At 30.5% G+C, this 14,333-nt stretch overlaps 1 protein-coding gene across 1 annotated transcript in view; it reads right to left on the reverse strand.

Annotated features, from left to right (window-relative positions):
- The window catches only part of LOC108751003 (elongation of very long chain fatty acids protein AAEL008004-like), a 47,134-nt gene extending 34,329 nt beyond the window's left edge, over nt 1-12,805 (reverse strand). Inside the window, exon 1 of the mRNA XM_018490926.1 lies at nt 12,733-12,805. The gene's annotated coding sequence lies outside the window, so the exon portion shown is untranslated. The remainder of the gene's footprint in view (nt 1-12,732) is intronic.
- Nucleotides 12,806-14,333: the final 1,528 nt, after the last annotated feature.

A 14,333-nucleotide genomic window follows, 5' to 3' on the forward strand; every position in this document is an offset into this window, starting at 1 on the left:
ATTCTGATTAAGATGATCAGAATTTTTTAATTCGTTTATTTTCAATCAGAATTGTTTCTCAGTATAGAAAAAAATGAACATATAGAAACTGCATATAGAAACTCAATATAGATAAAAAACGATTTTGAGCAACATGATTTACATTCAGCTTATTCATTTTCCAAATGTTTCCTTTGTGCGCTCAATGCCACGTGAATGTCTATATACTATTCAAGTAACACGTATTCATAATAAAGTAAATTTAAGCATCAGATTATTTTTGCCTTAAACATGCTTTGATTTCTATGTTTCTATTTAAAATATAATTCGGCCTCATATTTTAATCATCATTAATTCAATCAGTTCTAACCAAAATAGGCCATACGCAGGAATTGTTTGAAACTTGCGTACGTAATCAACCATGCAAGCACTTTCTCTTAATTCTTTCGTAAGCAAATTCTTCGAAAGAATGTCTCGTTGTAATATCGCATAATATTGATACAAGAAAGATATAATGTTAGTAATTATACAAGATACATAAGTCACATGGAAATCAGCTTTTGATACATATATAATATTTGTTTATAATTTTTAGACGCTGATAAAACTTTTAAATTTTATACGTCAGCTGTGAAATTAAAAAATTCCATTGTAACAAAAGATGAAAACGTGATTAAACTTTATGCCGTGCAAAAATATAACGATCGGATGTAGAAACGAAACTTTTATCAATAATTCAAGCACGCGATCAAAGCGCGTGAATTCTATATTTACACATCATAATTTGCGGTTTTTTTCCATGTATGAGACTCGATTGACCCGGTCAGCAGAATGTAGTTGCAAATATTGAATAACAAACAAATAGATGACTCTCAGAAAAAAATAAAAAACCGATTGCGTTGCCGATACTCTGCTTCATATATATACGATATTTATTTATTTATTCTTTTATTTAATAAAAACAGCAAGTTTATGTAAAGATATCGTGTGAAAACACGATACTTCTTCGCGACGTGCATTATTAATGATTACCCGCAATTTTGCCCCATTGAATAAATATTACAAACAAACAATTTGCCACAAATGAAATATGTTATTTTCATATAGTTTAGACACATTATATTTTGAATTTTTTTAAATTTTCATTCTGGAGGTCGATCATGTAACTTTTTTCGGAAAATGTAAAAAATGAAAATTTTTATGTATATGTGCATATACACGAATAAATACAAAAAATTCTTTTTACGTTTCCGCTCTATAGAAAGAATTACATGACTGATTCCCTGATTTAGAAACTGTCTCAATATATTGTTGGAAAAGCAATTTAACACAGTAAGTAATGTAAATTATTCATGTTGCTGATACTGCTTACATTTAGTTGATAGTATTTCAAAACTGCGTAGGTGTGATGTAAGCATATTAAATTTTTATAAAGTCAAGAATTTTAATTTTCGACAAAAATTTCACAAAATTTCCTGATTTCCTGTTTTCAATTTCTTTAATATTTTCCTAATTTTATGACAACTCTGGATTTAGCTTCTAAGTAGTTGTTAAAAACATATGTTTAAAATATGTTTAATCGATGTTTTAAACAATGTTTTAAGTGTCTTTTTTTTAATATTATTTAAAACATGTTAAAAATTGACAATTATATTTAAAAAGAAAACACAATGTTGTGTTTTTTTTAATTTTCTTTTACTAACCCTGCTTCTAAACAGTTAACCCTTTGGTGTCAGTATGACATACCTGACTATTTCTTTTATTTTATATATATATATACATTTACTTATTACTATTATAGTATATTCCTCAATATGGCGTTCCGATTGAAAAAAAATTGTTATATGTTCGTTTTTCTGCGATATTTTTATATAATATCTAGTATTGTATACGTGACAAAACATAGTGCGATACTAAAGGGTTAATTAAAGAATTAGAAATCTAAAAACGCAGATAACGTTCACGTAACACTTACTGATATCATCAACCCTACTCTTATTGACGTAAGCTTGATGTTATCATTAGAAAAAAATGTAATTAGGTGTTTTTCTTTGTATGCCTTACGTAGATCTTTGTTATTGAAATGACTTTAACAAGATTAGTATTTATGCAGCATAAAATGCTGCCATTTTTTTATGTAGGGTAATTCCGGTATATACGCCGCACCTATCAAAAACTTAATTTATTAAGTATTATTTACTATGTTTATAGTAAGCGAACTATATCAGTAAAAACTTTGTACTGTCTACTCTCTCTACTATGAAAAAAATATTAGAAATTCAAAATATTTATTTTTCATATTAAAAAATAAACTTTTTGAAATCCTTTTATTTTTGCCGCATATCCCATAGAAGGGATATATGGCTACTCATAGGAGGTGAGGGAGGGAGGGTATGTACAGCTCATGAAAAATTTACAAATAATGTATATAAATAAAACGTATAATGACGCAATAACTTATAAAATGTATTTATAAAGTTTTATTAAAGAATAAGAATAATAACTATGTATATTAAATAATAATAATATTAATTACAATCTTCCTATATATATTACAAATGTTACATAAGGTACATATTTCATATAATGCGTTTAATGCACTGAATTCAATCTGCACACTTTGTATACTTTGGGCATAAATCCCGCTCGCTAAAAATGCCGTATATCTCAAACAGGTGGGATATACAAGACAACAAACTAAACAAAGAATATGAAAGCAAAGCACTTGTATTTTATTACACAACATGCTTTACTATGCCACTATGTATGTATCATGGAATAGCCACTAAGTCTTCTCCAGCCTTACAGTAATCATTTTATGTAGATTATAATTTATGATGGCGTTACTTATTACAGTGACAAATCGATTCACAATAATTTCATTAACATTAATAATAAGAAGCTGAAATCATAACACAATACTAATATAAAATAAAGGCATATAACAGAATAGTTGCGGGAAAATTACCCCCATTCCTTCTATTTTTTCTGACTTCTGCGGCGTAAATTCCAACGCGGCGTATTTGCCGGAGTTACCCTAACGATTTTTATATTTATGATGCTGAAATCAAAACAATAAAAAATTGCAATTAGTATCGTAGATTGTTTTGAAACATCTTACATTTTTTTCGACATTATGTAACTTCGCGAATATTTTAAAATAAAAATATTTATTATAAAAAATTCTTATTAATCATGTAAATATTTTAAAGTGAAAAAAGGGAAAATTATATACAATATAATTTTGAATTTATATATTCCAGACAAAACAGTAACTTTACACACTGAGAAAAATTTGTGATTGAAAATGGACATACCAAAAAATTCTGATCATATCAATCAGAATTCTGATTGTCTTAACTGTAGAATTATAACAGATTAAACCAGAAAATTTTGAATTGTCTAATTTCAACCAGAATTCTAACTAATGCAATCATCTTTTTCCCCAGTGCAAGTATTTAATTAGTGTTCGTGCAGAATCATAAAGTGTTCATCAATCAATATTCGGAACAATGCGACTTTATTGCTTCCATAAAGTTTCAACTTAGGTACAGTCATTTGCAGCTTTTCAAATTATAAAGTTACTCTTCCACTATACCTGGTCGCGACGTATGTTTATTTGTTCCGAGCAATTTTCAATGTCGATGGACATTATACGAAAGTGGCACCTGCGATTCGTGAGGCATTGGGATAATCTTGGAACTCTTCGGTACGGGAAATTATATGTTTGATAATATATATATATATTTAATTTAGCTATATATATATATATATATATAGCCAGATCAACTGACATTTGGGCGCTCGATAAAATTCTGTTGAGAAATCCGACGAAACTTATGGAGTGGAAATCGAATGTAGAGCAAATAGTAGTTTAACTGTCGGTTAATTGCGCAGTTTGTACCAGAGAAATTAAGATATAATAAAAGCATTGAGACATCAACAAGTTCACTGCGAATTATGATTAGTTATCAATTAATATAACGTTTCAGCAACACGCAGTTTGAACGTAAGAGAGAAAGCGTTTGAATGGTTTACTGAAGCCGCTAGTAGGGAGACTTGACGATTACAACGAAAGTAAATTTTGCGTAAAATGTATGATTATACGGCGCAGTTTTATTGAAAATGCCGATTGAATCATTACGTTATGACGCGCACGGGACAACACAAACAAATAAAAGTTTTTTTTAACAATACTTAATCTTATTACTCTGTTTATTTATAATTTTGCATGTTGTTCTTTTTTTTCTTATGTACACGAGGTTGTTACGAATTCCTCATCCTAAAATTCTATAACTTTCCCTGAGTTCCAGTAAAAATAAAATTTCATGATTTTCAATAATATTTTTCCCTAACTTCTGATATTTTCAAATTTTATATTTTCGTTCTGATTTGGAAACGATTATATATTTTGTTGAGAGATTAATTTAATATGGTAATATAAATTACTATTAATATGCTGACACTGCTTGCATTTTTAATTGTTAATTGATAGTATTCTAAAACTGAGTAGGTGTGATGTATGTATATTAAAGCGAGAATTTTAATTTTCCAAATAATTCTGTGAACTTTTCTCTGATTTGCCTGATTATTTTCGATATCTCTGACAGTTTTCTGATTTCCAGTATTGTGGCGACTCTGGTATAGTTAAAAAGTTTAATACGTAGTTTTTGCAATGACGTTGATCCAGATATGGTGAACACTAAAGTCACGTTATCTTTTCCTTAAGTAGTTGTTGAGAAAAAGATAACCCTGATCGTAGCCATATTTGGATAAAAACGGTATTGCAAAAACTCCCTATTATGCACAACATGAAAAACAAAAAGTAAAAATGTTAATTAAATGATACGAATTTATAATAATACATTCCACGTACATTAGCTTTCTCATGACCGCGACTGCGTAACGTACATGTTACAAGGTCACGACAATTAAATAGTTTAAAATATATTATAAAGATGCTATTGTTTAACTTCAGAAAAAACATTACCTTCGGCATTGTTTTGCGAGTAAAATATTTCTTTAAATATATTTTTTTTATAACAATTTGAAAATATTTTACTCATTTACAATTTAAAAATATTTTATTAACAAAACAATGTCAAAATTGATGATTTTCTTGAAGTTTTATAATATGGCACTATTATAATTATAATAATATTCTAAATAATTATGACTGTCGTGATCTTAACATAACGTCACACTGTTGGGAGACACATTATCATATTGTTACACAAAAATATATTTTTAATGAATATGTTTTTTTATCGTACATATACGTCATATTTACATTCAAACAGTTTCGTTCTGTGTATAAACGGGAAAAAAATTTCTTAAAAAGATATATATTATTTTTAATAAACATGGGCAAGTACATACATTTTTAAACTAACATTTTTAGATAAAATACATTATTTAAGTAAAATTAGCATCCTATATTATATATATCTATTAAATATTTATATTATCTATATATATTAAATATTTATATTATATATATATATTAAATACTTATATTATCAATTTCATAAAGCTAGCTTTCATATATTATCTTATATATTATCATATATAATCATACATTATCAGCTCCATAAAGCCAGCAAGACCAAAATCAGCAAAATCAAATCCGATCTATTGGAATTTTTAGTATTCATTTTGTACTAAATTGTACCATTGATGATAATTTTGTGGCACCATGTGCCATTTCAGAAAAAATCGTGGCAGTGCTAACTTAATATTAAGGTGACAGAACTATAATTCAAAATAAAAGAAAAATAATAGAAATTAATAGGATTGAATTTGTACTATTTTGTACTACCAAAAACAATTCTATATTATGTATTTCCAAGAAAAAAGTGGCGCTATTAATGTAATATTTAAGCTGGTAAGATCATAAAAATAATAACACAAGGACAAAAATTAACACAGCTAAATTTGTACTAATTTGTACGATTGAAAGTAAGTTAAAACTTTATATGTTTTCTTTTTAAAATGATTTTATTAGTATATGCTATCAACATCAATCTATGAGACATCCCACGTCAAACCGGGTATCTTTGAAACATCGTTTTACTTTTTTTTAATTTGCTAACATTAAAGGAAAGTCACCGATACTGACATAGGTCTCCTAAAGCGACATCCCTTTATTTCTCAGAAACTAACTACTGCGCTTTATTAAAATTAATAAAATAATGATCTGTTTAGCTAATTAAAAAAAATACAAACTTATAATTCGTGTATTTGTGGCTTTTGTTTCTATATCAAATCAGCTAAAAACGAATTCTACAAATACGGAAATAAAATTCTTACGATTTTCTTTTTCAAATTGCATAGTTTAAATAATAGTGACTATTATTAATAATATTACGTCATTTTAAATGCTTGTAATTTCCTAAATTAGTTTTATTTATATTATTTTTTTCTCTTAGGTTTTTCATACTACGATTTAAAATTGGGGTGCAGCGTACCTGTTTGTAAAACAGATCATGAACTAACTAATCTTTGTAATGTTGTTTTAGAGCGTCAAATAGCTCAGTTGGAGCTGAAAACAATCGTACATATAGAAAACCTCTTGAAAAACTATCGCGTTACTTATTTGCAGAACAAAATAAAGTAAATATGCACATAATTTAATAAAAATGTTTTATAACAAAGTGAAAAGATTCTGGTAAATACCTTATATATGTACATTCAGTATCCTTATTACAGTATATAAGCTAAAAACGAATTCTACAAATACGAAAATAAAATTCTTACTATTTTTTTTTACAAATTGTTTAAATAATAGTGACTATATTATTGATAATATTACGTTATTTTAAATGCTTGTAATTTCCTAAATCAATTTCTTAAATTCAGCCACAAAATGGGCTCCAAAACTGACACAGTAGACAGTAATGCTATGTATTCTTATTCCTTTTTTTTCTTTTATCTGAATAAAGTACCTACAAGTGAATGTATATAAGATATTCCAGAATTTTTTCACTTCGTCATAAAACATTTTTATTAAATTATGCATATTTACTTTATTCTATTCTGCAAATATATATGTAACGCGATAGTTTTTCAAAAATTTTTCCATATATATGCATGATTGTCTTCAGCTCGAATAGAGCTATTTGACACTCTAAAGCAACATTATAAAGATTAAGTTAGCTCATGATCTATTTTAGACAGATGTGGCGGTTTACGCTGCACCTCAATTTTAAATTTAAAATCGTATTATGAAAAACTTAAGAGAAAAGATAATATAAATAAAACTGATTTAGGAAATTACAAGCATTTAAAATGTAATATTATCAGTAATATAGTCACTATTATTTAAACGACGCAATTTGCAAAAGAAAATCGTAAGACTTTTATTTCCATATTCGTAGAATTCAAAAGTACCCGATTTGATGTGGAATGCCTCATTGATTGTAAGTATATATTAATAAAGTTATTTTAAGAAGAAAACATGTAAAGTTTTAACTTACTTTCAATAGTACAAATTAGTACAAATTCTGTGTTAATTTTTGTCCTTGTTATTTTCTTTATGATCCTGCCAGCTTAAATATTACATTAATAGCGCACTTTTTTCTTGGAAACACATAATATAGAATCATTTTTAGTAGCACAAAATAGTACAATTGATTTCTAATATTATTTTTATTAGTCCTATTGATTTCTAATATTATTTTTCTTTTTTTTCTTTTATTTTAGATTAGTCCTGCCAATTTAATATTAAGCTAGCACCGCCACGATTTTTTTCGACATGGTATCATACGATACGAAATTACCATTAATGATACAATTTAGTACAAAATGAGTACTAAAAATTTCGATTTAATTCTGCTGATTTGGTCCTGTTAGCTTTATTATTGTATTATATTAAAGAGTATAGTACGAATTTTTATGTCTTAGAATTTTAAAAATACCAACATTAAATATCAATAAGAATATAAATATGATATCTGTATATGTATATCGCAAACTCTACTTCGATTTTTCATATAGTACAATAATCTCAGATAACATTAACACTTCTGATATGAAGAAATTTAACTCAAGTCTGCAAAGGAGAACAATGTGATTTTTAATTACAACATTATCTGGTTTTTCTGCGGAAATAAGAAAAAAAAAAACAATTAAAATTTGCGCTGCACGAGAAAAATTGCTGCTGAGTTACTAGATATAAATAAAAAGATGTCAACACATAGCATAAATAAAGAGGCTAACAAATTAATAGCATTTGTCGTTTCACTTATTCTATTTGATGCAACTGTTTTGGGTAAAGCGAAACAATCAGTTGAATCAGATAGACATTTGTAATTGCAAAACACAGCATTCCATAAAAAATTCTTGTGTTATGAATAGTTCGAGATAATGTAATATGTTTTGAATATTAAAAGTGCAAAGATTAATATCTTTGCACTTTTAATAACTACATTAACTGTATCCGAACTGTTCATAATACAGGAATGGACTATGTGTATTGGTTTCAAGAACAACAATAAACATACAAAAAAGCGCATAAGCGAGGTACTAATTGTGTTTTAACTATAAACGCTACTGTTGGGATAAGAAAGAAATTACTGTTTTTGCTTTGCCCCCTCTTTTAATACTTAGTTGACCGATACGTTTTATTTATTATTTAAATTGCAATAGTTATGTTTCTAACTATCTATTGTTAACATCTATTGTTAACATGTAATTCATAAGAACTTATTTAGAAATTAACGTTTTACTGTTACTTTATATTCTTAATCATTTGATTCAATGTTTCAAGACGGCTTCTTTGAGATAAGTCATTTGTCTTTCACTTGAATTTTGTTTAAAAATAATGTGGCCAAAGATTTTTTAGTTTAATGTTTTAACAGATATTACAATATCAAATCTGTAAATTTGATGGTAACTTCGTTCAGACATTCAAGGAAAAAGCAGTATTTATTGTATTGATATATTAGTAAGGAAGATTTCAAAATGAGTCGAAACGTGCAATGTTTTTTGGATTTATGGAATAAAGAAATGAGAAGTTTGAGATTAAATTCTGCGTACTGACTATCGCATGCTGACTCATTTGTTCTGCGTACTGACTACTGCATGCTGACTTATTTGTTCTGGGTTTTCGGATCAATTTTTTATGTTATAGGAAAGAAATGATGCCTTCCTAATGACAAAAGTCTTTCGAATTTTTCGAAATCTGCACAGGTCGAAAATTTTTTTTGAAAATCGGGCGTTCTGATACAAGTTCTGATAGTCTCTCCTCAAAGAGTTTTCTATTAGCCTACATGAATTGAAATACTAAAATAAATGATGAAATTATAACCCTTTAAAGTTTCGGATTCGTGAAGTTAGCCCCCCGATATTTCAAATGATGTTTTCATTGCTTTATTATTTTTTAATCAACGGGATTCTTTCTAAATCGGATTCTAAATGGGATTCTTTCGACCGATAGAGAACTCTTAGAAGTCTTCGAGAGGCAATCAGAACTCTGCTTATTTTTTCCGAATTTTGAAAAAGCGGAACTAGCTTTACAGAAGTACGAAATAGAGACGCAAGAATTAATAAATTGTACTGACATAAAAAAATCTAATATTTTTATCAAAAGATTTTATCTGAATAATATCGTTAAAGATTTATCGAGCAAACTCTAAAAATTCTCACTGTCTGCCTTTATTTTTTTACTATCCGGGAAACAGAATTCGAAATATATTGGAAAGATTGCGCCTGTATTATTTATCGACATAAAATATCAATTCCAGCATCGTTTCGGGTAGTAGTATTTTATTTTTAAGTTATCTTTTTAAAATATAAAAATAAAATATAGAGTAAAATCAGATATGGATCAGGCACTAGTTCTGGATCATTTTATATTTAAATAATCGTAGTATTTTCCATTAAATGATATACATATGATAAGATTCTTTAGCATTTGTTTCGTCTCTTTCAAGTGTCAATTAATTTTAATTTATTAGAAAGCGCTACACATTTTATTGATATCGTTAACTAATAATTAAATGTGCGAGGTTAACGCATGTATCTTTCAAAATTCATTCTAATATCATAAGAATTACGTTATGGCTTTTATAGTAAGTAGTAAATAGCATTAGATTCCATGGAAAAAAATCAACATTATACTCAGTTGAGATTAAATGTGTCCGCGGGTGTTTGTTTAATCAATATGTTATAAGTTATAACAATACTTTTATTGCATAAATTTATTATAAAAATGTTTAAAAACTTATCAAATCTTACAGGTAATGCTATCCCGAAAAGATTTATTTGTTTTAAGTGTATCAAAATAGAATAGTATACATGTTTATATGTAAAAAGTGTTATCATATATATAATTTAACTGTTTTTGTAACTAAACATTTAATTTTCATTAATTTTTATTGTAATTATAATTGATTTTTAATTGTTAATAATTTAATTGTAAATAAACTTAAATGTAAAATTGCATCATGATCTACAATTAAACCCTAAAGTAGATGGTAGATCATCAATTATAATTCCATTATATACAGGATGTTTCATTTTAAGTGATATGGTTGATTATCTCGCGAATTGATGATTTTATTGAGAAATTTTTCGAATGAAAGTTGCATGGCTTGAAGGGGAACACATAATGGAAATGTAGATTTGATCTTGAGTGACCTTATCAAAATCAGGTCAAGATCATTAATGTTTTTTTAAATAGAAATCCTTTTTTTTTATTACATATTCTTGTAGCTTATCTCGAGAGCTGTCCAAAACACTATAATAAAGTTATTTTTCGTTAAGTACTTGTTAAGTTATAAAAGGCAAGTCATATCACTTAAAATGAAACATCCTGTATATTACGATATGCATGCGCAAATCATTTTTATTATTTTTATGGGATGTAGTAAAGCAATAAAAAAAACGCATAAAGCATTTGGTGAATTGATTCGCAATTAGTCACATGAGTCTAATTATGGATAATTATAATGACTTTATTTAATTCAAATTAAAACACATAAAACAGTAATAAAATAAAATAAAATCATCCATAATGTAAATATTTACGATCAAACTATTAAACTATTTTATTAATTGTTTGATATTGTTCTGAATAAAAAAAAAATGAATTTTTTTAAAGAATGATCCACAACCAGCGGTTTTACTCTATATCCACGTATAAAAAAATATATATTATTAAATATTTATGAATTTCCTCGCGTATTATTCAACTTTATAATATCAATACGCGTACAAACATACATATATGTATAAATTTCTAAATTCCTTTGTGACAGCTTATCGAGATACAAAGCTTAATAAATTCTGCTGATATAAAAAAATCAATGATAATGATCGAGGATACTCGAATGCATCGTTAACGAGTGAAAAGAGATGAGGTGCAAATTTCTCCACCGTTAATTTCTTTTATGTTCAAGGATGACAGATATCGCATAGGATACACAAACAAGTTGAATTTCATATTTGGAAATTCTCGACAAATAAGAAAAAAATTGGGTTAGAAAGAATTTGAGTTACAACACTGAGAGAAAAGTATTGGATATCTGTGACTATAATTGCATAATAAAATAATTAAAGTTCTGTTTTTATAATTATTATTGCTACAATGTTAGTAATAATAACTATATTTATAATTCTATATAAACAAAAAGTATACATATAATTGGCTAAAATAATTACTAAAAATGACTACGAATAGTATAAATCATGCCATAAAAATCGAGCACTTAACTAAATTATTTTTTTATATAATTATATAAGGCTTGCTTACGTTGCTATTTATGATTACAAATATATAATACAAGCATAATAAAGTAATTGATTAAATATATGATTAGAGCTCCGTTTTCATACCATCGTTAATGTTGATAATAATAATATTTATAATTCTATATATACAAAAAAATATATACAATATAGTCGGCATCCAACAATGACTGTGAATAGTATAAATTATGTTACAAAAATGAAGCATTTAATTATAATTATTTTACTATGCAATTCTAAGAGATTTGTTCGCATTGCTATTTGACTATAATTGTTAATAATAATACAATATTAATAATAATAATTACGTACAAAATAATTATTATATAAGATACAAAAAAAAAAAATAGTTGGCACCCGTGAAAACGAATAGTATGAAGTATGAATCATGCTATAAAAATATGGAGCACCTAACCAATTAATTTTATCATACTATTGTAAAAGGTTTGTTCGCATTGCTTGAAATCCCTAAAAGGCAATAGTGTTTGCACTTAAAACGAAATCAATATATATTCGCGTGTTAAAGAGAAAGAAATCGAAGATTCTGAATGTAAAAAGTGCAAGCTACGCGAGTACAGACCCAAGTATATAGTCACACAAATACCACAAATATTTTTCTCTCAACAGGTTAGAAAGAGAGAACGATGGACAATTTGCTGTAAAACGATATGTCGTAAAAAACGGTATGTGAAACGTTTATCGTCAACCGGAAGAAAATTGATCCTTGACGACGAGGAGGATAAGTGTGACTCGCGAGGACGAGGTCGAATCCCTCATATCCCCGTGGACCATCAGTTCCTCCGAGTGTTCCTGATGCTCCCCTCAGGTCGCTCAGGGTCTCTCTCCACAGTCCACAGGGCGAATCGATCGCAGGTGCGTGTCACTTAACCTCAAAGTAACGCCGGTACACGCGCGCGTGCACGCTCCTCGATTACGCGGTCCCGCCCCGTCGCGGCATCGCGAATAACGCGATCGCGCGGATTACCACGCGCGAGTTACACCCACCTGCTATTACACGTCCCTTTCTTCTTCCCGGTGCGATGGTCCTCTCGTACCTGTCCACTCGTATCCGTCGCCGTCACCGAGCACTCTTTATCCGACGGGTACCACGTAACCGGCAGCAGCTCGTCGGCGACTATGTAATCTCGTAGTAACAGTAGCAGTAGCAATAACGGCAGCACCCCACGTTCGTCGCCGTCGTCGTCGTCGTCGTCGTCGATGTCTCTCCCTCTGTCACCTAACCGCGCACATAAACGCATACACGACACGCGAAGCACCACCTTCCGCGCTGGAGTACGATAAGCGCGGAAGCAACAACCTTGGCGAGTCTTCCGTGATCGTCGTTACTTCCCCTTGATGCCGATGGTCGATCGGGTTCCTTCCCGCGCGGCGGCCGCGACCTCGTGATGAAGTGTGCCGCGTACGAGGCAAAGCAAGTGAATGACGAGAAATAATACGCTTTTAATAGTCGCCTGTAGCCGTCGCGGCTCGGTAAACTCGAGTAACGACTGCTCGCCGTCGGTCGCAAGTTTTCTTCAGTCCGTCAGGCGGGCGGCACGCGACGGTCTTCCTCCTCTTCTAACGTCGCCCGGCGGTGGATGCACGAAAGGGGGAGGCGAAGCGGAAGAAGAGGGACGACGGAGACGAGAAGAGAGACAAGAGGAGAGAGAGAAAGGGAGAGAGGGATTGGCGCCGCTGCTAAGCTCACACACGCGGTCACGCTCGAGCGACGACCGTCCCCGCCTTTTAGCACCGACGCTGCCGCCGTCCGCTGCCGTCCGTCCACTGCCGCCGACGAGTCTCTCGCCTATGCCGCTCGCTCGCCCGCTAACCAGGCGAACGTAGTCGATCGCGCCTTCCTCCCCGACCGCCGACCGCGTCCTGCCTACCTAATTCTACTCTACCACCGCGCCCCTTCCGTCTCCCTTCGGTACCGGCGCAATTCCCGTCCTCTCCATCTACATCCTCTCTTCTGCTCTCCCCTTTGTATTACCTCCTCCCTTCCGCTACCTACGCGCACTTCCGCACACCGGCTTCTTTCTTTCTTTCTTCCTTTCTTTTACCGGCGAGTTACTCCCTTTTTTCCTCTCTTTTCCCGGTATACGAGATTACACGACGTTGTTCGTTCGAAAGCGCTTCGCGCTTAAATCTCGCGTGGCTGTTCTTTATTTAATTGATAATCGCGCTGGGTAGATAATCACGTAGACGGAAATGACAGAATGACGGCGAAACGAACAGATGTCATGGGCGCGGGAGCAATGTGGCAGCCTTGGCAGCCGGTAGGTCGCGACGACTGGTCTCATCGCAAATCTAGTGCCATCTTGCGGCATGACGTCCAACTGTCATTTTGTCATGAGCTTGTAGCATCCCGCATGGTGTAACGTCAAGTGTGAAATTTGCCTAATCCAGGAGGCCAAAAGCGTCTTATTTATCTTGCATCTAATTATAATTAATTTTAAAAGATCAATTTATTTCTTCTGCAGTTTGAAACGATATACCAATGGTATAATACCATTTTGATGATATTGTAACATGTTATTTTGTGTTTGGAATATAAATGTCTTCTTCTCTTAAACTTAATTTAACAAAAATTTTATTAATTTCGA

Source organism: Trachymyrmex septentrionalis, unplaced genomic scaffold (assembly GCF_001594115.1).
Source record: "Trachymyrmex septentrionalis isolate Tsep2-gDNA-1 unplaced genomic scaffold, Tsep1.0 scaffold11, whole genome shotgun sequence".
In the NCBI taxonomy this organism is placed as follows: domain Eukaryota; kingdom Metazoa; phylum Arthropoda; class Insecta; order Hymenoptera; family Formicidae; genus Trachymyrmex; species Trachymyrmex septentrionalis.